Here is a 25,892-nt window from a genome sequence, read left to right as displayed (position 1 = left end):
ATTGAACGGCGAAGGCTGATCTAACCTGCAACACCAGCAGATGAGGGCAAAAAAGGGACTGAGACGGTAGGTAAGGTAAAGGTGCAACCCAGCTGCTGTAGCTAATGCTTCTACACTTATGTCTCTTCGCTCTCACAATGAAACAAAGCACCAATTTGATTAAAGTATACTTATGGTCGAGTGTATGTTATCGCGATGCCGAGACAGACGGCAATCATATCATAGAATCCGAGAAAGTTAGGCCACAGAAGGAAACCATTCTGCACATCGTGCCTGTGCCCGCCGAATAATCGGTACCGAGCCTCATCTCACTTTCCAGCGTTTGATACCGAATCCTGTTGGTTACGGATCTTAACATGCATATTAAAGTTTTTATTTTGTCAATGCGATGAGGGTTTCTGCATCTCCCACCCTTTTCGGCAGTGATTTCCCGACCTCCACCGCCCACTGGTTGGAAAAAAAATCTTCCGCTCCCCTCTAATCCTTCTACCAATCACCTTAGATCTATGTACCCTGATTATTGACCTCCCAGCTAAGGGAAATAGATCCTTGCTATCCACTCTATCTAGGCCCGTCATAATTTTATACACCTCAATAAAATCTGCCAACAGCCTCCTCACCTCCAGTGCAAACAACTTCATCCTATCCAATCTAATCTCATAGCTAGAATTCTCATGTTCTGACAACAGTGTCGTAAATCTCCTCTGTACCATCTCTAGTGCAATCACATCTATGCTGTAATGTGGTGACCACAACTGTATGCAGTATTCTTGCTGTGACCTAACTATTGTTTTAAAATTTCTGCCATAACCTCCCTGCTCTTACATTCTCTGCCTCGGTTAATAAAGGAAAGTATCCTGTATGCATTTGTAACCACGTTAACTGTCTGTCCTCTTTCATTCTGGGATCTGTGGACATGCACTCCAAGGTTCCTCTTTTCATTTACACCTCTCGGTATCCTCCAAAGCAATGTTGTTTCAGAGCAACTAATTCTGAAACGTCTTACTTGATAATACAAGTCGTACAGACGAAACCAATTCAGTAAAGGGAAACGAATATTGGCGACAGGAAATAGTTAGTGTACAACTTGATATTACCGCACACCGGAATAGAAATCGAGATTGGATGGATAGAAGAGGTCTGAAAGGATGGCCGATCGGCTTTGGAAGACAGCGAAACTTCACACTGGCTGCACGAAGCAAGTAACAGCGCCTGGTTGATCTCGATGCATGATTCTCGCTTCGGGACTTTAGTTGATTAATATCCGAGAAGTTCAGGGTTCAAGTCCCGGATGAGCCTTGCTATGCCACTACTTTGAGTGAAAAGATACCAACTGGCTTCTGACATCTTCTCAGAATTGCATTTGGTAGGATTGAATTACATGCAGATCATGTTTGAGCTACAGAGGAAAGAGTGCTGAGGTTCCCAAGGCGCAACACATGTAAAGTAAATAAAATGTCTCAAGATGATGAAGAGATTGATGCTGAATTGGAATTTCCCCCATGTCAAGGCGGTTTCATTGAAATTAGATGACGGGATAGAGAACGACACATCGAAGTTTGCCGATAGCCCCAAAATGGGTAGCGTTGTAAGCAGTGTAGATGAACGCACAACATTCCAGAGAGATATTAATATAATAAATGAATGGCCAAAACCGTGGCAAATGGATTTCAATTTTGGCAAGTGTGAGGTCATCCACTTTGGACTTCACAAAGATAGATCAGAATACTTTATAAAAAGTGAAAAATTCGAAACTGTGGAGTTCCAAAGGAACTTAGGTGTCCATGTACATAGATCAATAACATATCATGGACAGGGACAAGAAATAATCAAAAAGGATAATGGAATGGTGGCCTATATATTTAGAGGACGAGAATAGACAAAATTCTAGAGCTGCGCAAAGCTCTGGTTGGACCACACCTGGAGTATTGTGTTCAGTTCTGGACACCGCACCTTCGGAAGGGTATATTGTCCTTGGAGGGAGTGCAGTGTAGATTTACTGGAATGATACCTGGACTCTAAGCGTTAAATTACGAGGAGAGATTACACAAACTATGGTTGTATTCCCTGCAATTTAGTAGATTAAGGGCTGATGTGATCGAAATTATCAAGATATTACGAGGAACTGTTGGGGTAGTTACAAAAAAACTGTTTCCGCTCTTTGGGGTGTCTCGGACTTGGGGGCATAGCCTAAACATTAGAGTCAGGACTTTCAGGAGTGAAGTTAGGACACACGTCGACAAGCAAAGGGAGGTAGAAGTGTGGAAGTCTCTTCCACAAACGGCAGTTTGATGCGAGCACAATTGTTAATTTCAAACCCGTGATTGAAAGATTTTTGTTAACCAAAGGTATTTAGAGATATGGGACGAGGGCGGGGACAAGGAGTTCGGTCACAACTCAGCCATGATCTCATTGAGTTGCGTGAATCGGCTGGAAGGACCAAACACCGGAATCCTGTTCCGAAGTTCCTCCTTGGTGCAGAATGCAAAGTGGTCGTGCATTGGCCGGGAATCGAACCCGGGTCTCCCGCGTGGCAGGCGAGAATTCTACCCCTGAACCACCAATGCTGGCTTGTGCAAAGTCTCCATGTTTCTAAATGGAATCCTGTCTGAACGAACATGCCGTTTCCAGCTGCGATGGACGAGTGGTGAAAGCTGTTGTCTCAAAACTCCAATGGAGTTTTCCTGCTCAGGTTTGAATTCGGCTCGCAGTGCTGCGGCTTGAAGATCTCTTCAATGCTCAAATACATTAATTGGAATTAATTGAACACATTCACCTCTCTCCCAGCATGAGAGATACTTCAACGTGGCCGGTGCTTTTAATTGGGCGTCCAATCTTCTCTTCCAAGATTTCAAGACCGAGAAGCAATATCTCCCAATCTGTAACTTAAATTCTGCTAGATTGCAAAACCTGACATTTATACTCTTTATTTTCTTTGCATGCATCTCTCTATCTTTCCCTGTCTCTGTCTCTTGTCTCTCTGTGTGACCCCTGATGGACTTCTCAGGCTTCCTTGAACGGCGAAGGCTGATCTAACCTGCAACACCAGCAGAGGAGGGCAAAAAAGGGACTGAGACGGTAGGTAAAGTAAAGGTGCAACCCAGCTGCTGTAGCTAATGCTTCTACACTTATGTCTCTTCGCTCTCACAATGAAACAAAGCACCAATTTGATTAAAGTATCCTTATGGTAGAGTGTATGTTATCACGATGCCAAGGCAGACGGCAATCATATCATAGAATCCGAGAAAGTTAGGCCACAGTCGGAAACCATACTGCACATCGTGCCTGTGCCGGCCGAAAAATCGGTACCGAGCCTCATCTCACTTTCCAGCGTTTGATACCTAATCCTATTGGTTACGGATCTTAACATGCATATTAAAGTTTTTATTTTGTCAATGCGATGAGGGTTTCTGCATCTCCCACCCTTTTCGGCAGTGATTTCCCGACCCCCACCGCCCACTGGGTGGAAAAAAAAACTTCCTCTCCCCTCTAATCCTTCTACCAATCACCTTAGATCTATGTACCCTGATTATTGACCTCCCTGCTAAGGGAAATAGATCCTTGCTAGCCACTCTATCTAGGCCCGTCATAATTGTATACACCTCAATAAAATCTGACAACAGCCTCCTCACCTCCAGTGCAAACAACCTCATCCTATCCAATCTAATCTCATAGCTAGAATTCTCATGTTCTGACAACAGTGTCGTAAATCTCCTCTGTACCATCTCTAGTGCAATCACATCTGTGCTGTAATGTGGTGACCACAACTGTATGCAGTATTTTTGCTGTGGCCTAACTATTGTTTTAAAATTTCTGCCATAACCTCCCTGCTCTTACATTCTCTGCCTCGGTTAATAAAGGAAAGTATCCTGTATGCATTTGTAACCACGTTAACTACCTGTCCTCTTACATTCTGGGATCTGTGGACATGCACTCCAAGGTCCCTCTTTTCAGTTACACCTCTCGGTATCCTCCAAAGCAATGTTGTTTCAGAGCAACTAATTCTGAAACGTCTTACTTGATAATACAAGTCGGACAGACGAAACCAATTCAGTAAAGGGAAACTAATATTGGCAACAGGAAATAGTTAGTGTACAACTTGATATTACCGCACACCGGAATAGAAATCGAGATTGGATGGATAGAAGAGGTCTGAAAGGATGGCCGATCGACTTTGGAAGACAGCGGAACTTCACACTGGCTGCACGAAGCAAGTAACAGCGCCTGGTTGATCTCGATGCATGATTCTCGCTTCGGGACTTTAGTTGATTAATATCCGAGAAGTTCCGGGTTCAAGTCCCCGATGAGCCTTTCTGTGCCACTACTTTGAGTTAAAAGACACCAACTGGCTTCTGACATCTTCTCACAATTGCATTTGGTAGGATTGAATTACATGCAGATCATGTTTGAGCTCCAGAGGACAGAGTGCTGAGGTTCCCAAGGCGCAACACATGTAAAGTAAATAAAATGTCTCAAGATGATGAAGAGATTGATGCTGAATTGGAATTTCCCCCATGTCAAGGCGGTTTCATTGATATTAGATGACGGGATAGAGAACGACACATCGAAGTTTGCCGATAGCCCCAAAATGGGTAGCGTTGTAAGCAGTGTAGATGAACGCACAACATTCCAGAGAAACATTAATATAATAAATGAATGGCCAAAACCGTGGCAAATGGATTTCAATTTTGGCAAGTGTGAGGTCATCCACTTTGGACTTCACAAAGATAGATCAGAATACTTTATAAAAAGTGAAAAATTCGAAACTGTGGAGTTCCAAAGGAACTTAGGTGTCCATGTACATCGATCAATAACATATCATGGACAGGGACCAGAAATAATCAAAAAGGCGAATGGAATGGTGGCCTATATATTTAGAGGACGAGAATAGACAAAATTCTAGAGCTGCACAAAGCTCTGGTTGCACGACACCTGGAGTATTGTGTTCAGTTCTGGACACCGCACCTTCGGAAGGGTATATTGTCCTTGGAGGGAGTGCAGTGTAGATTTACTGGAATGATACCTGGACTCTAAGCGTTAAATTACGAGGAGAGATTACACAAACTATGGTTGTATTCCCTGCAATTTAGTTAATTAAGGGCTGATGTGATCGAAATTATCAAGATATTACGAGGAACTGTTGGGGTAGTTACAAAAAAACTATTTCCGCTCTTTGGGGTGTCTAGGACTTGGGGGCATAGCCTAAACATTAGATTCAGGACTTTCAGGAGTGAAGTTAGGACACACTTCCACAAGCAAAGGGAGGTAGAAGTGTGGAAATCTCTTCCACAAACGGCAGTTTGATGCGAGCACAATTGTTAATTTCAAACCCGTGATTGAAAGATTTTTGTCAACCAAAGGTATTTAGAACTATGGGACGAGGGCGGGGACAGGGAGTTCGGTCACAACTCAGCCATGATCTCATTGAGTTGCGGAACAGGCTGGAAGGACCAAACACCGGAATCCTGTTCCGAAGTTCCTCCTTGGTGCAGAATGCAAAATGGTCGTGCATTGGCCGGGAATCGAACCCGGGTCTCCCGCGTGGCAGGCGAGAATTCTACCCCTGAACCACCAATGCTGGCTTGTGCAAAGTCTACATGTTTCTAAATGGAATCCTGTCTGAACGAACATGCCGTTTCCAGCTGCGATGGACGAGTGGTTGAAGCTGTTGTCTCAAAACTCCAATGGAGTTTTCCTGCTCAGGTTTGAATTCGGCTCGCAGTGCTGCGGCTTGAAGATCTCTTCAATGCTCAAATACATTAATTGGAATTAATTGAACACATTCACCTCTCTCCCAGCATGAGAGATACTTCAACGTGGCCGGTGCTTTTAATTGGGCGTCCAATCTTCTCTTCCAAGATTTCAAGACCGAGAAGCAATATCTCCCAAACTGTAACTTAAATTCTGCTAGCTTGCAAAACCTGACATTTATACTCTTTATTTTCTTTGCATGCATCACTGTCTCTGTCTCTTGTCTCTCTTTTTGACCCCTGATGGCTTCTCAGGCTTCCTTGAACGGCGAAGGCTGATCTACCCTGCAACACCAGCAGAAGAGGGTAAAAAAAGGGACTGAGACGGTAGGTAAAGTAAAGGTGCAACCCAGCTGCTGCAGCTAATGCTTATACACTTATGTCTCTTCGCTCTCACAATGAAACAAAGCACCAATTTGATTAAAGTATACTTATGTTAGAGTGTATGTTATCACGATGCCGAGACAGACGGCAATCATATCGTAGAATCCGAGAAAGTTAGGCCACTGAAGGAAGGCATTCTGCACATCGTGCCTGTGCCGGCCGAAAAATCGGTACCGAGCCTCATCTCACTTTCCAGCGTTTGGTCCCTAATCTTGTAGGTTACGGATCTTCAGGTGCATACTGAAGTTTTTATTTTTCAATGCGCCTCTCCCACACTTTCAGGCAGTGATTTCCCGACCCCCACCGCCCACTGGGTGGGAAATATATCTTCCGCTGCCCTCTAATTCTTCGACCAATTATCTTAGATCCATGTACCCTGATTATTGACCTCCCTGCTAAGGGAAATAGGTTCTTGCTATGCACTCTATCCAGGCCCGTCATAATTTTATACACCTAAATTAAATCTCCCGACAGCCTCATCAGTTCCAAAGCGAACAACCCCAGCCTATCCAATCTATCCTCATAGCTAAAATTCTCCAGTTCTGGCAACATTGTCGTAAATCTCCTCTGTCCCATCTCGAGTGCAATCACACCTTTCCTGTAATGTGGTGACCACAACTGTATGCAGTATTCTTGCTGTGGCATAACTATTGTTTTATAAATTTCTAACATAACACGCCTGCTCTTATATTTTATGCCTCTGCTAATAATGCAGAGAAACCGTTATGACTTCTCAACCACATTATCTACCTGTTCTGCTACCTTCTGGAATCTGTGGACATGCACTCCAACGTTCCGATGTTCATCTGCATCTCTCAGTCTCCTCCCAAGCAATGTAGTTTCAGAGCAACTAATTCTGAAACGTCTTACTTCTTAATTCAAGTCGTACAGTCGAAACCAATTTGGTAATGGGATGCTGATATTGGTCACTGGAAATAGTTAATGTACAACTTGATATTGCTGTACACCAGAACAGAAAACGAGATTGGATGGACAGAAGAGGTCTGAAAGGATGGCCGATCGGCAGTGGGAGGCACGACTGCACTGGCAGCGGTTCGTGGGTCTCGGGGTATGATTCTCGCTTAGAGGTTTGCGTTAAATGATACACGCGAGATCTCAGCTTCAAAGCCCGCACGACCTCTCCTGTCTCAATGCTTTTCGTGAAAAATCAGCAATTAGCTTCCGACATCTTTTCGGTGTTGCTGTTGGGAGAATTGAATTATATCCAGAGAATGTTTGAGCTCCAGAGGACAGGGTGCGGAAATTTCCAAGGCGCAATACACGTGAAGGAGCGGGTGAGTGGGTGAGTGGGACGGACTGGATCGCTCTTACAATGAGCCAGCACGGGATCGATGGACCGAATAGCCTCCTTCTGTGTTGTACCCATTTCATAATTGTATGATTCGATGCATTCTCTTTATTTTCTTTGCATGCATTTCTCTATCTTTCCCTGTCTCTGTCTCTCGTATTGTCCACTGATGGACTTCTCAGGCTTCCTTAAACGGCGATGCCTGATCGAACCTGCAACACCAGCAGAGAAGGTAAAAGAAAGATTGATACAGTAGGAAAAGTAAAGGTGCAACCCCGCTGCTGCAGCCAATGTCTTCACATTAATGTTTTATTCGTTCATGGGATGTGGGCGTCGCTGGCGAGGCCGCCATTTATTGCTCATCCCTAATTGCTCTTGAGAAGCTGGTGGTGAGCCGCCTTCTTGAACCGCTGCAGTCCGTGTGGTTAAGGTTTTCCACAGTGTTGTTAGGAAGGGAGTTCCAGGATTTTGACCAAGCGACGATGAAGTAACGGCGATATATTTCCAAGTCGAGATGGTGTGTGACTTGGAGGGGAACGTGCAGGTTGTGTTGTTCCCATGTGCCTACTGTTTTTGTCCTTCTCGGTGGTAGAGGGTGTGGGTTTTGGAGGTGCTGTCGAAGAAGCCTTGGCGGGTTGCTGCAGTGCATCCTGTGAATGGTACACACTGCAGCCACTGTGCGCAGGTGGTGAACGGAGTGAATGTTTGGGGTGGAGGATAGGGTGCCAATCAAGCGGGTTGCATTTTCCTGGATGGTGTCGAGCTTCTTGAGTGTTGTTGGAGCTGCACTCATCCAGGCAAGGGGAGAGTATTCCATCACACTCCTGACTTGTGCCTTGCAGATGGTGGAAAGGCTTTGGGGAGTCAGGAGGTGAGAAACCCGCCGCAGAATACCCAGCAGCTGATCTGCCCTCGTATCCACAGTATTTATATGGCTGGTCCAGTTAATTTTCTGGTCAATGTTGACCCCCAGGATGTTAATGGTGGCGGATTCGGCGCTGGTAATGCCGTTGAATGTCAAGGGGAGGTGGCTAGACGCTCTCTTGTTGGAGATGGTCATTGCCTGGCACTTGTCTGGCGTGAATATTACTTGCCACTTATGAGCCCAAGCATGGATGTTGGCCAGGTCTTGCTGCATGCGGGCTCGGACTACTTCATTATTTGAGGGGTTGCGAATGGAATTGAACACTGTGCAATCATCAGCAAACATCCCCATTTCTGACCTTATGATGGAGGGAAGGTCATTGATGAAGCAGCTGAAGATGGTTGGGCCCAGGATACTGCCCTGAGGAACTCCTGCAGCAATGACCTGGGGCTGAGATGATTGGCCTCCAACAACCATTATCATCTTCCTTTGTGTTAGGTGTGACTCCAGCCACTGGAGAGTTTTCCCCCTGATTCCCATTGACTTCAATTTTACGAGGGCTCCTTGGTGTCACACTCGGTCGGATGCTCTCTTGATGTCAAGGTTATTCACTCTCACCTCACCTCTGGAATTCAGCTCTTTTATCCATGTTTGGACCCAGGCTGTAATGAGGTCTGGAGCCGAGAGGACCTGGCGGAACCCAAACTGAGCATCGTTGAACAGGTTATTGGTGAGTAAGTTCCGCTCGATAGGACTGTCAACGACACCTTCCATCACTTTGCTGATGATTGAGAGGAGACTGGTGGGGCGGTAATTGGCCGGATTGGATTTGTCCCGCTGTTTTGGACAGGACATATTTGGGCAATTTTCCACGTTGTCAGTTAGATGCCAGTGTTGTCGCTGTACTGGAACAGCTTGGCGAGAGGCGCAGCTAGTTCTGGAGCACAAGACTTCAGTACTGCAGCCGGAATGTTGTCGGGGCCCACAGCCTTTGCTGTATCCAGTGCACTTAGCCGTTTCTTGATAACACGTGGAGTCAATCGAATTAGCTGAAGACTGGCTGCTATGAATATGGGGAGGAGGCCGTGATGGATTCATCCACTGACACTTCTGGCTGCAAACGCATACAGCCTTGTCTTTTGCACTCACGTGCTGCACTCTGCCATCATTTAAGGATGGTGAAATTTACAGAGTTTGCCGAGCCTCCTCCTCCCGTTAGTTGTTTCATTGTCCACCACCATTCACGATTGATTGTGGCAGGAGTGCAGAGCTTTGATCTGATCCATTGGTTGTAGAATCGCTTAGCTCTAATCTATAGCATGTTGTTTCCGCTGTTCAGCATGCATTTACTCCTGAGTTGTAGCTTGACCAGGTTGGCACCTCATTTTGAGGTACACCTAGTGCTGTTACTGGCATGCTCTTCTACACTCCTCATTGAACCAGGGTTGATACCCTGGCTTGTTGGTAGAGTGAGGAATATGCCGGGCCATGAAGTTACAGATTGTGCTGGAATACAATTGTGCTGCTGCAGGATGGCCACACTGCACCTCATGGAATGCCCTGTTTTGAGCTGCTGGATCTGTTATGAATCTATCCCATTTAGCACGGTGGTAGTGCCACACAACACGTTGGATGGTATCCTCAGTGCGATGACAGGACTTCGTCTCCAAGAGGAATATGCAGTGGTCACTCCTACCAATACTGTCATGGACAGATGCATTTGCGACAGGAAGATTTGTGAGGACGAGGTCAAGTTGGTTTTTCCCTCGTGTTGGTTCATTCACCATCTGCCGTCGGCCCAATCTTGCAGCAATGCCCTTCAGGTCTCCGCGATTAGTGGTGCTACCGAGCCACCTTTGGTGATGAACATTGAAATCCCCCAGCTACCCTCAGTGCTTCCTCCAATTGGTGTTCAACATTGAGGAGGACTGATATCAGCTGCTGAGGGCTTGTCAATAGGTGGTTTCACTTGCCCATGTTTGACCTGATGCCATGAGGTCCACAGTCAATGTTGAACACTCCCATCCTGACTGCAAATCACTCTACCGCCACTGTCTGGTCGGTCTGTCCTGCCGGTGGGACAGGACATACCCAGGGATGGTGATGGAAGAGTCTGCGGACTTTGGCTGAAAAGTATGATTCTGTGAGTGTGGCTATGTCAGGCTGTTGCTTGACAAGTCTGTGGGACAGCTCTCCCAATTTTGGCACAAGTCCCCAGATGTTCGTGAGGAGGACTTTGCAGACTCGACTGGGCTTGGTTTGAGCCTTTGTCGTGTGCGGTGCCTGGTGGCCCGTCCGGTTTTATTAAGACTTTTTTGTTAATCGAGATTTTACAACTGAGTGGTTTGCCAGGCCATTTTAGAGGGCAATTAGGAATGAACCACATTGGTCGCTGTGGGTCTGGAGTCACATAGAGGCCAGACTGGGTAAGGAAGGCAGGTTTCCTTCCCTGAAGGGCATGAGTAAACCGGATGGGTTTTTACAACAATCCGGTTGTTTCATGGCCACCATTACTGATACTGGTATTTTAATTCCAACTTTTATTTTTCATGAATTGAATTTCTCCAGCTGTCATGGCGGGATTATGAACTCGTGACCCCGGATTCTGAGTTCAGGTCTCTGGCTTATTAGCCACTTAACATAACCACTATGCTACTGTATCTCTTCGCGCTCCACTAAGTCACTCTCTTTTCATTCCTCTTATTTCGTGCTTTTTCTTTCTGCCTCCAGCACCTTTGTCTGTATCCTGTTATTGTTCTCTCATGTGTCTCTGCTGGATGATCCAAAATTCAGACCTGTCGCTTCTTCCAGCATTTTCTTCCTTCCACAATCATCGTCCATTTCATTGAGACTTTCCTGCGGCCTTGCCAACTGTAACATTCACTTTCACATTCTTACGCCTTTAAGTTTGCTCCACATCGACCGCTGTTTCTCGGGGGCACATGTCCCGCTCGCACCAATGTTCATTTGTGCCTTGAAACCAATCGATACATTTCGATCTGCGTGACTGTTCCAGAGACAAGCACTAAGAAAGCAGGGCTGGCATTCGGAAGGACAGCGGCATACTTTTCCGTGAAATTTCCATGGGGTATCTTGTGACACGGGGGATGTTAACTGAAGAACTGGGTTTTGTTTTCATGGTCGTTGGCGCTTTTGCCCGAGCAGTTGATGTGCGGGAGAGACGGGCGGCGCGACATAGCTGCGAATGACAGCTGAAAGGTGCACTTTTGTCAGTCTGGGCGGTACAGTAAGACCGGAAATGTTCCGCTTGATCTTAATAGGTCTGTGGAAATGTCCGATTGAAAAGGAATGAGGTGAAATGAGAAGCGCGGGAATGGTGAAAAAGTGTCGATGACAGGAGGTTGGCCGTGAGCGAAAGGTCCTTTGAATGTCCGGCGCGGAGGGGATTTTGTTCAGAAACGACAGACTTTAAAGCGTGTGGGGAAAGTGAAGTGCGAGCTTTGTCCTTGGCTCAAACTGGGTGTTTTCAGGAAAACAGCCATTGTGAATTCACAAAAATGAAAACAGAAAATGCTGGTAAGGTTTCAGCCCTCTGAACTTTTTCATCAGAAATCAGTTGCCTACTATGTCGGAGATTAGCTTAACTGTCTAAGATGCTGGAGTCAATTTTTCGATTATGTGGGTTCGAATCTCATCTCTGCCACAATTAATAAAGCTGTTTATTTTGGCCGCCTCACCTCAAAATCTTCTTTCCAAAGAAGCGCGTTTCCGCATTGCTGGCTGACATCTGTTTGCACAAATCAGCAAAGTCTGAATTGCCACCCACAATGTTTCTTGCACGGATGTGTTGGGAGTGTAAGGGGTGATCTCGGTGAAATATCAATCAAAGTGCGCAATGGTTCCCTGGTAAACGAGATATCTCTTATGGTGAGCATAAGATGAAAGATATGGACCATAATTATGTATTTCTTCTTTGCATCACACTAGGATTTATTATCAGGGAATGGACATGAGCAGGTCGATTTACGTCATGCTCCGGTCGCTTTGCATCGCCCCCTGCACATAGAATAGAATCATAGAAAGGTCACAGCATGGAAAGAGGCCATTCGGCACATCGAGTCCGTACCGGCTCTCTGCAAGAGCAATCCAGCAACACCCCACCGCCCCACCCCGCCCTTTCCCTGTAGCCCTGTATTTTTTTTTTCGTTTCAAATACTTATCCAGTTCCTTATTGAAGGCCATGATTGAATCTGCCTCCACCACCCCCTCGGGCAGTGCATTCCAGATCCTAAACACTCGCTGTGTAAAAAGGTTTTCCCTCATGTCACCTTTGGCTCTTTTGCCAAACACCTTCAATCTATGTCCTCTGGTTCTTGACCCTTCCGCCAATGGGAACAGTTTCTCTCTATCTCCTCTGTCCAGATCCTTCAATATTTTGAATACCTCTATTAAATCTCCTCGCAACCGTCTCTATTCCAAAGAGAACAACCCCAGCTTCTCCAGTCTATCCATGAAACTAAAGCCCCTCATTCCTGGAATCTTTCCAGGAATCACCCACCATCAACATCCTGGTGATCACCATGAACCAGAAAGTTAACTGGACCAGCCACATAAATGCTGGTGCGACAAGAGCAGGTAAGAGGCTGGACATTCTGCGCCGAGCAACTCACCTCCTGACTCCCCAAAACCGTCCCACCATCTGCAAGGCGCAAGTCAGGATTGTAATAGAATATCATGTGATGGTCATCTACATGAAATGTTAACTCTGTATCTATAATCTAAAGATTCTGCCTGACCTGCTGAGGATGTGCAGCATTTCGTGTTTTTATTTCAGCTTGGCAACATAGCCAGTATTTTAATTTTGAAGAAAGGAGCTTTCGCGAATTTGCGCATGCGACGAGGTGGCCGAGTGGTTAAGGCGATGGACTGTTAATCCATTGTGCTCTGCACGCGTGGGTTCGAGTTTCATCGTCGTCGATTTTGTGTTTAACCTTGTTTCTTTCATTCAGTCCATCCAGAAAGTCGGGTCCCTTCCTTCTCGAAACGGCAGACGGAGGTTTTTGCGTTGAAATCAGCAACAGTTCCTTCCAAGAAGGTGTTGAGATTGCAAGGTCGCGAATAATCACAGTGCACAGTGGTGTCATTGCAAAACGAGTAAATCTTATGGTCAACGTAAGAGAAACTTATGTACCATAATTACGATTTATGTCCGGATCATTCCGAGTCTGTGTCTGTTTAAAAGGGAGGTGCTGTCAGTCCCGGATCATTCCGTATCTGTGTCTGTTTAAAGGGGATGTGCTGTCAGTCCCGGATCATTCCGTGTCTGTGTCTGTTTAAAAGGGAGGTGCTGTCAGTCCCGGATCATTCCGTATCTGTGTCTGTTTAAAGGGGATGTGCTGTCAGTCCCGGATCATTCCGTGTCTGTGTCTGTTTAAAAGGGATGTGCTATAAGTCCCGGATCATTCCGTGTCTGTGTCTGTTTAAAAGGGATGTGCTGTAAGTCCCGGATCATTCCGTGTCTGTGTCTGATTAAAAGGGATGTGCTGGAAGTCCCGGATCATTCCGTGTCTGTGTCTGTTTAAAAGGGATGTGCTGTATGTCCCGGATCATTCCGTGTCTGTGTCTGTTTAAAAGTGATGTGCTGTCAGTCCTGGATCCTTCCGAGTCTCCATCTGTTTAAAAGGAATGTGCTGGAAGTCCCGGATCATTCCGTATCTGTTTCAACCGATATTCTTGATACCTTTTTCCTTCTGAACTGAAATGACGATCCTCTCTGGAGAAGAAGGTTCATCGCCTGCTGTTGAGATCAAATTCATTCTGCTGGGCTTCCATTCCAATCTCCGCACATTCAGTCCCACCCCGCCTGGACATTATAATCTGCGATATTCATAAGGGAATGGAGAAGCCGAATATCACGGTTATAATATTTTTGGCTCCACAACACCGAATATTATCAATTCCAACGATTCAGAAGGTAATCATAGAATCATAGAATCTTACAGCATAGAAGGAGGCCATTCGGCCATCGTACCTGTGCCGGCTATTTTTCGAAGACCTGTCCAAATTAGACCCACACCCCAGATTTTCCCCATAACCCTGCAAATTAGTCCTCTTCAAGTACATGTCCAATTGCCTTTTGAATGCTCCTGTGGAATCTGCTTCCACCACCCTTTCAGGAAGTGCGTTCCTGATCTTAACAAACCCTCCGTGTGAAAAAAAATCTCTTACATTCCTCTCTAGTTATTTTCCCAATTATTTTAAATCTGTGACCTTTGGTTACCGACCCAGTTGCCAGAGGAAACAATTTCTCCCTACTTGTACTTTGAAAACCCCTCATTATTTTGAATACCTCAATTAGGTCTCCCGTTAACCATCTCTGCTGTAAGGAGAATAATCCCAGCTTCTCCAATCTCTCCAAATAACTGAAGTCCCTCATCCCTGGTATCATCCAGGTCAACCTGCTCTGAATCCCCTTCAATCCCTTTTCATCCTTCGTATAGTATGGTGCCCAGAACTGTACAATACATTCCAGCTGAGGCCTAACCAGTGATTTGTAAAGGTTTAGTGTGAATTCCTTGTATTTAAATTCAATGCCCCCATTTACAAAGCCAAATATCCCATACGCTTTTTTAACTACCTTATCAACTTGCCCTGTTTTGTGAATATGCTCCCCCAAGTCCCTCTGCTCTTGCAACCCCGCATAAATTGTTCCATTTAGATTATACTGCCTCTTCTTGTTCTTCTTCCAAAAGTGCATCACTTCACACTGATCGGCGTTAAATCTGTCACGTGACTGCCCATTTCACCAGTCTGTCCATGTTCTCCTGAAGTCTGCTACTATCTTCCTCACTATTTTCCACGTTGCCAAGTTTTGTATCATCCCCAAACTTCGAAACTGTACTCTCTATTCCTACATACAAGTCATGTATATATAACAAGAAAAGCAATACTCCTAATACCGACCCCTGGGGGATCCCACTGCATATTTCTCTCCAGTCAGAAAAACATCCGTTCACCACGACTCTCTGCCTCCTATCCTATAGCTAATTACGTGCTCACGTTAACACCGGTCCTTTGATCCCACGTGCTTCTAGTTTTCGAATAAGTCTGTTATGTGTTAATTTCTAAAATGTGTCCTCAAAATAACTGTAACCCCGTAATTTTATTCTTAAGCAATGAGAATACAGATATTAAGACCGAATGATGGATTGGGTTCATTTGCATTACCCGAAGGTGACGGGACCCGAGGAGGTGAAAACCCATCTGGGTTTATATTTTCCAAAAACGGAGACGGAATATAGCAAAGCTCATCCCGTCGAAATCCAACAATTGGACTGAAGATCCGACATTCTGGAAACCCGGGCGTTCCAGAAACCCTTCTCGAACGCCCGGTTTCCAGACCTGGCCGTTAAAAGAAGACGGATAAGTCCATCAGGGGGAAACACAGAGAGAGAGAAGAAACGCAGACAGAGAGTGAGAGACATGCAAACAAAAATAGTATAATTCTCCAAATTCTGTGATTGAGCAGAATTTAAGGTACAGCTTAAAGGCAATTCGTGAAATCTTAGAGATGGACAAAGGGGAACTCTGCCAGACTGCATGTTCGAGGCATTTATCCAACGCTACACGTGCAGTCGGCAGCCGTGTGTGCATTGGTGGTTCAGTGTGTAACCCTTGCCTACCGGCGGTAAACCATGAGTTTGTTTTCAGGACAATGCAGCATCCGTTACCTTTTGTATGCTGTGCCCATGAGATCGCCTGAATTGGGATAAATTCATGTGCCGGCTTCAATCTGTACAACTTCTTGAAAGATTATCTTCATTTCGTCTCCGTGTGTTGCGTGGACAAACCCTTTGCATTCTGTCCTCTGGTGCTCAAACATGCTCTGCTGGAGATAAGTCAAACCTGCCTTCTGCACCGCTGAAAAGATGTGAGAAGCCAATTGGTGATTTTTGACTAAAAATGGGAACACAACGGGTCTCATCCGGGATTTGAACCAATGAAACTCCTTCAGCGAGAATCAGCCCCAAAGACCAACTGGCAAAAGAGCCGTGTAGCCCCTGGAAAACTTCGGTACCACGCAGCCGATCCGCCATCCTTTCAGTACTCTCTGGCCATACAATCCCGCTTTCTTGTACGATACACAATGTAGAATAATGTCAGGTTTTACACTCATTATATCATAACAACAATATCAAATTTGTTCTGAATGTACGACTTGTATTATCAAGTAACACTTTACAGAATGAATTACTCTGAAACGACATTGTCGTCTGTCTCCCCATCGTCATAATTTACACTCTACCATAAGTACACGTTACTCAAATTGCTGCTTCCATTCACTATGAGAGCGAAGATCCATGAATGTGGATACATTAGCTACGAATTTATCAGCTGGATTGCACCTTTCCTTTTCCTACTGTCTCAGTCTTTTTTTCCATTCACATTCTCTGCTATTGTTGCCGGTGAGTTCAGCTCTCGCCGTTCAAGGAAGCCTGAGAAGTCCATCGGAGACAACACAGAGAGACAGGAGACAGAGCCATGGAGAAATAGAGAGATGCAGGCAATGAAAATAAAGAGTATAAATGTCAGGTTTTGCAAACTAGCAGAATTTAAGTTACAGATTGGGAGAGATTCCTTCTCGGATCTTGAAATCTTGCAACAGAAGATCTGACACTCATTAAAAGCACCGGCCACGCTGTCGAATCTCTCATTCTGGGAGAGAGATAAATGCGGTCAATTAACTCCAATTAATCTATTTCAGCACTGAAGCGATCTTTAAACAGTTGCTCTGCGAGCAGAATTCAAACCTGCGCAGGAAAACCTCAATTGAATTTTGAGTCCAACGCTTTAAACACTCGGCCACCGCAGCTGTAAACGGCATGTTCGTTCAGATCGGATTCCAAATGGACACTTGCCGCTATTAAGAACGCGCGCATTGCAGGTTCAGGGGTCGAATTCTCACCTCTTATGCGGGAGACTTTGGTTCGATTTCCGGCCAATGCAGAATCATTCTCACCATTGAGGAGCTGAGGAATATAAGTATGCCATTTCGCCCCTCGAGCCTGTTCCGCAATTCAAACAGATCATGGCTGATATATGACCGAACTCCATATAATCGCTTGAGCCCCGTATCGCTTAATAACTTCAGTTAACAAAAATCGATCAATCTCAGGTATAAAATTAACAATTCAGTTCGCATCAACTACCGTTTGCGGAAGAGAGTTCCAAACTTCTCCCTCCCTTTGCTTGCAGAGGTGTTTCCCAACTTCACTCCTGAAAGTCCTGACACTAATATTTAGGCGATGTCCCCAAGTCCTCGACATCCCAACCGGCGGAAATAGTTTTTTCTCTATCTACTCCATCAGTTCCCCTTAATACATTGAAAAGTTCGATCAAATCAGCTCTTAATCTACTAAATTCGAGGTAAACCCTAGTTTGTGTAATCTCTCCGCGTAATTTAACCCTTGGGGTCCAGGTCTCATTCCAGTAAACCGAAGCTGCACTCGCTCCACAGCCGATATATCCTTCCTAAGGTGCGTTGCCCAGAACTGAATACAGTACTTCAGGTGTGGTCTAAGCAGGGCTTTGTATAGCTGTATCATAATGCCTATCCCCTTGTATTCTCGTCCTCTAGATATAAAGACCAACATTCCATTAACATTTTTGATTATTTTTTGTACCTGTCAATGACATTTTAATGACGTATGTAGATGGACACATCAGTCTTTTTGGACCTCCACTGTTTCGAGCTTTTCACCATTTACAAAGTATTCTGATCTATCTTTTTTGGTCCAAAGTGGATGACCTCACACTTGACTAAATTGATATCGATTTGCCACAATTTTACCCATTCATTTATGATATTAATACCTCTCTGTAATATGATGTTTCCATCTGCACTGCTGACAATGCTGCCCATCTTGGTGTCATCGGCAAACTTGGATATGTGGCTTTCTATCCCGTCATCTAATATCCGACTGAATTGGAAAAAATCCAAATTTAGCTTCAAACTCCTCATCATCTTGAGACATTTTATTTCCTTCACGTGTGTTGCGCCGACGATGCTCCGGCATTGAGTCCACTGGAGCTCAAACATCCTCTGGATATAATTCAGTTCCACCAACAGCAACACTGAAAACATGTCAGAAGCCAATTGGTGACTTTTCACTAAAAGGAGGGCTCGTCCGGGATTTGAACCCGGGACCTCTCGCACATCACTCAATGAAACACCCTAAGCGAGAATCATACCCCTAGACCAACGAGCCGCTTTTACTTCAGCTTTCCAGCCAGTGTAAAAGTTCGTAGCCTCCCACAGCCGATCGGCCATCCTTTCGGACCAGGTCTGTGCATCCAATCTCGTTTTCTGCTCCGGTGTCCATCAATATCAAGTTGCACACTAAATATTTCCAATCACCAATATTAGTCTCCCTTTACCAAATTGGTTTCGAGTGTACGACTTGAGTTGTCAAGTGAGACGTTTCAGAATTATTTGCTCTTAAACTACATTGCTTGGGAGGATACTGAGAGGTGTGTCGATTTGCGGCACGCTCTGTTCCCTTTGCATCGCCTCATGCACATTGAGTTGAATCATGGAAAGGTTGCAGCACGGAAAGAGGCCATTCGGCCCATCGAGTCCGTGCTAGCTGTCTGCAAAAGCAATCCAGCTAGAAACACTCCCCCGCCTTTCCCCGAAGCCCTGCATTTTTTTTCCTTTCAAGTACTTATCCAGTTCCCCTTTTGAAAGCCATGATTGAATCTGCCTCCATCACAACCTCGGGCAGTGCATTCCAGATCCGAGCCTCTTGCTGTGTGAAGAAGTTTTTCCTCATGTCACCTTTGGTTATTTTGCCAATCACCTGAAACCGATGTCTTCTGCTTCTTGACCCTTCCGCCAATGGGAGCAGTTTATCTCCATCTTTTGTGTCTGGATCCTTCATGATTTTGAATACCTCTATCAAATCGCTACAAAACCGTCTCTGTTCCGAGGAGAACAACCTCAGATTCTCCAGTCTATCCACGTAACTAAAGTCCCTCATCCCTGCAATTATGCTGGTAATTTTTTTCTGCACCCCCTCCAAGGCCTTCACATCTTTCCTGAAGTGCGGTGTCCCGAACCGGACACAATACTTCAGTTGTGTTCGAACCAATGTGTTATAAAGTTTCATCCTGACTTCTATACTTTTGTACTTTTGTACTCTATACATCTATTTATAAAGCCCAGGACCCCGAATGCTTTTTAACCGCTTTCTCAACCTGCCCTGCCACATTCAACTATTTGTACACATAAACCTCTCTTTGTTCCTCTACCGCTTTCACATTTGTGCCCTGGAGTTTATATTGCCTCTCCTCGTTCTTCCAACCGAAATGTATCACTTTGCATTTTTCTGCGTTAAATTTCATCTGCCACGCCTCCGCCCATGCCACCAGCCTGTCTATGTCATTTGAAGTCTATCACTGCCCTTAACACTGTTTACTACCCTTCCAAGGTTTGTTTCATCTGCAAATTTTGAAATTGTGCCCTGTGCACTAAAGTCCAAGTCATTGATATATATCAAGAAAAGCAGTGGTCCGAGCACTGATCCCTGGGGAACACCACTGTACAACTCTCTCCAGTTCGAAAAAGAACCGTTCCCCAGTAATCTCTGTTTCCTGTCCCTTTCTTGATGATAAGCCTACCATGCGCCACTTTATCAAAGACCATTTGAAAGTCCATATACACCGCATCAACTGAATTGCCTTCATCTATCCTCTCTGTTACCTCATCAAAAACTCTTACAGGTTAGTTAAGCACGATTCGTATTTAACAAATCCGTGCTGGCTTTCCCTAATCAATTCACCCTCGACCAAGTGACTGTTAATTCTGTCCCGGATTATCGTTTCTAAAAGTTTCCCCACCACTGAGGTTAAACTGACTGGCCAAGATTTGCTGGGTTTATCCGTGCACCCATTTCTGAAAAAGGGTGCAACCTTTGCAATTCTCCAGTCCTCTGGCACCACCCACATATCTAAGGATGTTGATAGATTATGGCCAGTACCTCTGCAATTTCCACCCTTACTTCCCTCAGCAACCTAGCATGTATCCCATCCGGAACAGGTGATTTACCTACTTTAAGTACAGCCAGCCGTTCAAGTGCCTCTTCTTTATCAATTTTTAGACCATCCAGTATCTCAACTATAAGTTCCTTTGCTGAGACTCTGGCAGCATCTTCTTCCTTGGTAAAGACAGATGCAAAGTACTCATCTGGTCCCTCGGCCATCCCCTCTGCCTCCATGAGCAGATCTCCTTGATCGGGCCGAATCCGCCTCTCGCCTCCGCTTACTACCCGTTTACTGTTTACATGCCTGCAGAAGACTTTTGGATTCCCTTTTATTTTGGCCGTCAGTCCATAGTCATATTTCTCTTTGCCTCTCATTTCCTTTTTCTCTTCCCCTCTGAACTCCCTAATTTCGGCCTGGTGAATGAGAACATAAAAAAGTTAGCATTTCATTCAGCCCGAAACAGAAAGTTACTGGTTGATTAATGGCGATTTGAACAAGCATTCGTCTTTTTTACAGAGTTTAATGAGTGTTGCGAAATTAATACAGTGAACTAGAATTCCTGATGGGGAACCGCTTCAGACAACACATTACTGCCCACACTGGGAAAAAGGATACTTCCGAAACTTTGACAACACATCGCAGGTCCCGCTGCAAAGTGACAGCTTGCCAGCTATTCCGAAATTTGGAGCCTGGACAGGGAGTTAAACGCTGGACCTTCAGCTAACCCAGGCTCGATACTACATAAGCTCCCATCGTGCATATTCATGGGAGGCCTCTGAATCATCCCTGCAGCCGGCGAGCAAGGGTGAGGTCCGTTTTATAAAATTCTCAGCAACGTGTTGAGGAGAATCCTTGTTCCTGTTGAACATGATGTAAGAAACATGGACAGTGAACTCGTGAGTTTACAATTCTTCTTGTTTGTGCCAAATGTCTTGACATTCGTTAGCACCAATTGAAATAACACTTTACCCAGCGGCACAAAAGCTGAACTTGTCCCACACGGGAGCTGGAAAATGCCTCTCGACCTTTCAGCGTATTAACATCTGTGAGCTGAATAATTTCTCCCTTTACACAGTGACACCAGGCAGCATATTTCCCTTCAAAATTTTGCCAACACGAAACTTCCAACCGATGAATATCGGCTTAACGAAAAGAAGAATTGTTTGTTTGGTTCTTTAGATTTAAAGATCTCGTACCGGCCCCTTTGCCATATGAGCTGCCGCTAAAAGTCCCCTCTCCCTCTATGAACAAGTAAACTGGCACCTGCTATTGCAAGACGGCAGGCCGGAGGAACCCAAGAGCTCCCATGGGAACACTAAGAAGTAGATGCGTTATTGAACATACCAGTTGCACCTTGAACTCCAGTCAAAATGTACGGAGTAAAAGGTTTGATTGTTTTAGAAGACGCTCGAACTCACAACCTGTTCATTTCTGGAGCCCATACTGCTATAAATAAGTAACGCACGCTCAATAATTGTGCAACACGAGAGCAGCGAACAACCGACAGCATCAGCGCTCCTGCCAAACAGCTTCATTTTCGGTCTCTCAATTATCACTTCGAGATCTTTCTCAAACAGAAGCCTCCAATCAAGATGCGCTTCATTAAATAACAATTCTTAAATCAAGAGAGTTTTGATCGATCATGACGAAAGCATGTACAATTTCCTCACTTGTTCCTTTCAATCCCCTGGGATGGTAAACTTCAGGTCGTGGAGATTTGTCTATATTTAGCCTAATTATTTTCTCCATTGCCATTATTTTACTAAAACGAAACCCCTTGATTTATTAACAGTTTTCCTCGTGTCTCTGCTTTTAGCCTCATTCATTTTTGTGACGACCGATGCAAAGTAAAAATTTAGCAACTCTGCCATTTCCTGATTTTCAATTACAATATCACCTCCATCTGTCTTCAAGCGGCCCACATTACTCCAAGCCTCCCTTCGTTCTCTTAATATATTCGGAAAAACCTTGAGAGTTGTCCTCATTTTCCCTCACAAGTTTTTCTCCTTTTCCCTTTTTGCTCCTCTTACGCTTTTTTTTTAGTTTCAGCACCACAATAAACAACACTCCGCTGTAAAGTTCGGCTCAATAGTTCTCCAATGTCAGAGCGAGAATTGTCTGATCCCCGAATTTATTTAATGTAACAAATACAATCACACATAATCATCCGTGTAACAGCGCACTGATGGATACATAGAGATAAACACAGCGAGAAATCCAGTCAGTGTTGGAATGCACAGGTGAACGGACAAGCGAAACAGACAAAGATAAAACGGCCTGAACCCCCAACAGTTAAGTGTCGCTGATAGATATTAATGAGAGGAGGTGGAGATAAAGTGTCATCAATTGGCGCTGTGGCTTAGCTGGTTAAAGCGTCTGTCTAGTAAACAGAAGATCCTGGGTTCAACTCCCAGCAGTGCCTTGTGCAGCTGGTTATTTTACCTAATTTGTGGAATTGAGCGACAAAATAACACTGTGGTGTTTGTTCAGGAGGAAACGGACAACCGAATGACTGTTCAAAAACGCCCTTTCATTGGACAGACAGACCTCTCATGGAATGTGTTTGAAACACGTTAATTGAAAGACACGTTCTTGTTTCTGGGCTCGTTGGGGTCGTGGTTTAATTCACGATTTGTGGTTCAAACCCGGAAGTGGTCCTAATTTGGACCTGGACTTGTGATCTTGACCTGCGGTGCAAACGTTTGCAAAGAGGGAAAGGAAGTCCCCAAATCACTCCACCTGAATCGCCAGGCCCGGATGAAATACATCCCAGGCTGTTAACAGAAGCAAGGAAGGAAATAGCGGAGGCTCTGACCATCATTTTCCAATCCTCCCTGGCTGCAGGTGTGATGCCGGAGGATTGGAGGACTGCTGAAGTTGTACCGTTGTTTAAAAAGGGAGAAAGGAATAGATCGAATTATTGCAGGCCAGTCAGCCTAACCTCGGTATTGAGCACAATTCTGGGGGAAAGTATTAATCTTCATTTAGAAAGGGACGGATTAATGAAGGGCAGTCAGCATGGATTTGTTAAGGGAAGGTCGTTTGAATTGAATTTTTTTGGAGGTATCAAGGAAGGTGGATGAGGGTAGTGCGTTTTTTGTAGTCTACATAGATTTTCGCGAGGCTTTTGACAAAGTCCTACATGGCAGATTGGTCAAAAGTGTAAAAGTCCATTGGATCCAAGGGAAATTGGCAAGTTGACCCAAAATTGACTGAGTGGCAGGAAGCAATGGTCGATGGGTGTTTTTGTGACTGCAAGGCTGTCTCGAGTGGGGTTCCGCAGGGATCCGTACTAGGTCGCTGCTTTTCGTAGCACAGATCATTGATTTGGATTTAAATGTACGGGGTATTATTAACAATTTTGCAGAAGATGCAAAAATTGGTCGTGTGGTTGATGGTGAGGAGGGAAGCTGTAGACTGCAGGAAGATATCAGTGGAATGGACAGGTGGATAGAATAGTGGCAAATGCAATTTAATCTGGAGAATGAGGTAATGCATTTAGGGAGGGCAAACAAGGCAAGGGAATACACAATAAATATTGAAACTAATTTGCCATTTACACGCCCATTTTGCAAGTTTACTGACGTCTTCCTGTATTTTTCGCATTTTTCCTTTGCATTAACTACAGCTCCCAATTATGTGCTGTCTGTCAATTTTGAAATTGTATTTCCGATTCCTATGACTAAATCATTTTTGTAAATTGTGAACAACAATGGTCCCATCACCGATAAATTGTGAACAACAGTGGTCCCAGCACCGATAAATTTTGAACAACAGTTGTCCCAGCACCGATAAATTGTGAACAACAGTGGTCCCAGCACTGACAAAATTGTGAACAACAGTGGTCCCATTACCGATAAATTGTGAACAACAGTTGTCCCAGCACCGATAAATTGTGAACAACAGTGGACCCAGCACCGATAAACTGTGAACAACAGTGGACCCAGCACCGACAAATTGAGAACAACAGTGGTCCCAGCACTGATAAATTGAGAACAACAGTGGTCCCAGCACTGATAAATTGATAACAACAGTGGTCCCAGCACTGATAAATTGAGAACAACAGTGGTCCCAGCACTGATAAATTGAGAACAACAGTGGTCCCAGCACTAATTCCTTGACTTGGAATCGAACTCATGAGGTGGTCGGTTGAGTCGGTTGAGAGGAGATTTGATGGAAGTGATCAAAATCATGAAGGGTTTAGAAAAAGTAAATAAAGAGAACCTGTTCCCATTGGCTGAAGGGTTGAGAACCAGAGGACACAGATTTAAGGTGATTGGCAAAAAAAAACAAAGGCGAAATGAGTAAAACTTTTTTACGCAGCGAGTGGTTATAATCTGGAAGGTGCTGCCTGAAACGGTGGAAGCAGAATCAATCGTGGCTTTCAAAAAGGAATTGGATAACTACTTGGAGGGAAAAATTTGCAGGGCCACGTGGAAAGAGCGGGGGAATGAGGCTAACTGGATTCCTCTTACAAAGAGATAGCACGGTCTGGATGGGCCGAATTGACTTCCTTCTGTGCTGTAACCATTCCATGATTCGATGATTGGATGGACAGAGCGGTCCAATGGGATAGGCGATCGGTTGTGGGGAGCAGGGAAACTTTCGACTGGTTGCACGGCTGTGTTGCTGACGGCTCGTTGGTCAAGCATTATGGTTTTTACCTTGGGCGTTTCACTGATTGATATGTGAGAGGTCCGCGGTTCAAAATCCCGGACGTGCCCTCCTGTTTCACTATTTTCAGTGGAGATTCATTCATTTGTTTTCCACATCTTTTCAGCGTTGCAGAATACAGGATTGACTTAATTCTAGAGCATGTTTGACGTTCAGTGGCTCGAATGCAGAGGGTTTGTCGACGCAACACCACATCGGGAAAGGAAAATGTCTCAACGTGGTGTGCAGATTGAAGCTGAATGTGAATGTATCCCTTTTCAGGCGATCTCATAGGTGCAGAAAGAAAATGCTCCTTAATCGGCCGGGAATCAATCCCCGTCTCCTCGGGTGGCAGGTGAGAATTCTACCAGTGAAACAGCAACGTCCGGACGGTAGCGGCTGCATGTGTCCAGTTGGAAACCTGTCTGAAAGAACATATAGTCTCACAAATCTCCTGTGAGTACCCTGTGCATTCTGATTTAAAGCCGTGCATCAAAGGCGCTCGCAGCTGCGGTAGTCGAGTGGTTCAGACGTTAGATCTGAAACCCAACGGGGTATTCCGGCAGAAGTTGGAATCGTGCTATCGGCGCTATTGTGTAAAGTTTTGTTCAATGCTCAAATAAATATGATCTGGAGATAACGGGCTGCAATTCCTTCCCTCAAAGAGATACTCCACCGCGGCAGATCATTTTAACTGGGAGCCCAGTGGTCACTTGCAAAATATCAAGATATGTGAAGGGAACTTCACAATATTCCACAACTGTCCAAAACTGGGCACCGCACTTTATAAAGGATGTGAAGGCCTCAGACAGGGTGCAGAAACATTAACTGGAATGGTTCCAGGGATGAGGTCTTCAGTTACTTGGGTCGACTGGAGAAGCTGAAGTTGTTCCCTTAGAGCAGAGAAGGTTGAGTGGAGATTTGATAG

General features: G+C 45.0%; 5 non-coding genes across 5 annotated transcripts; 2 read left to right on the top strand and 3 right to left on the bottom strand.

Annotated features, from left to right (window-relative positions):
* Positions 1–2,496: 2,496 nt before the first annotated feature.
* On the bottom strand, positions 2,497–2,567 carry trnag-gcc (transfer RNA glycine (anticodon GCC)). Its single transcript has one exon. It is a non-coding gene; the product is annotated as a tRNA-Gly (tRNA).
* A 2,940-nt stretch (positions 2,568–5,507) lies between these two features.
* trnag-gcc (transfer RNA glycine (anticodon GCC)) lies at positions 5,508–5,578 on the bottom strand. The gene has a single exon. It is a non-coding gene; the product is annotated as a tRNA-Gly (tRNA).
* Positions 5,579–13,164: 7,586 nt separating this feature from the next.
* trnan-guu (transfer RNA asparagine (anticodon GUU)) lies at positions 13,165–13,246 on the top strand. The gene has a single exon. It is a non-coding gene; the product is annotated as a tRNA-Asn (tRNA).
* Positions 13,247–18,448: 5,202 nt separating this feature from the next.
* On the bottom strand, positions 18,449–18,537 carry trnap-agg (transfer RNA proline (anticodon AGG)). The gene is given in 2 exon segments: positions 18,449–18,484; positions 18,502–18,537. It is a non-coding gene; the product is annotated as a tRNA-Pro (tRNA).
* Positions 18,538–22,659: 4,122 nt separating this feature from the next.
* Positions 22,660–22,733, top strand: trnat-agu (transfer RNA threonine (anticodon AGU)). Its single transcript has one exon. It is a non-coding gene; the product is annotated as a tRNA-Thr (tRNA).
* The last annotated feature ends 3,159 nt before the right edge of the window (positions 22,734–25,892 follow it).

The sequence above is a fragment of the Heptranchias perlo genome, chromosome 20, assembly GCF_035084215.1.
Source record: "Heptranchias perlo isolate sHepPer1 chromosome 20, sHepPer1.hap1, whole genome shotgun sequence".
In the NCBI taxonomy this organism is placed as follows: domain Eukaryota; kingdom Metazoa; phylum Chordata; class Chondrichthyes; order Hexanchiformes; family Hexanchidae; genus Heptranchias; species Heptranchias perlo.
This window is presented reverse-complemented; position numbering and strand designations above follow the sequence as displayed.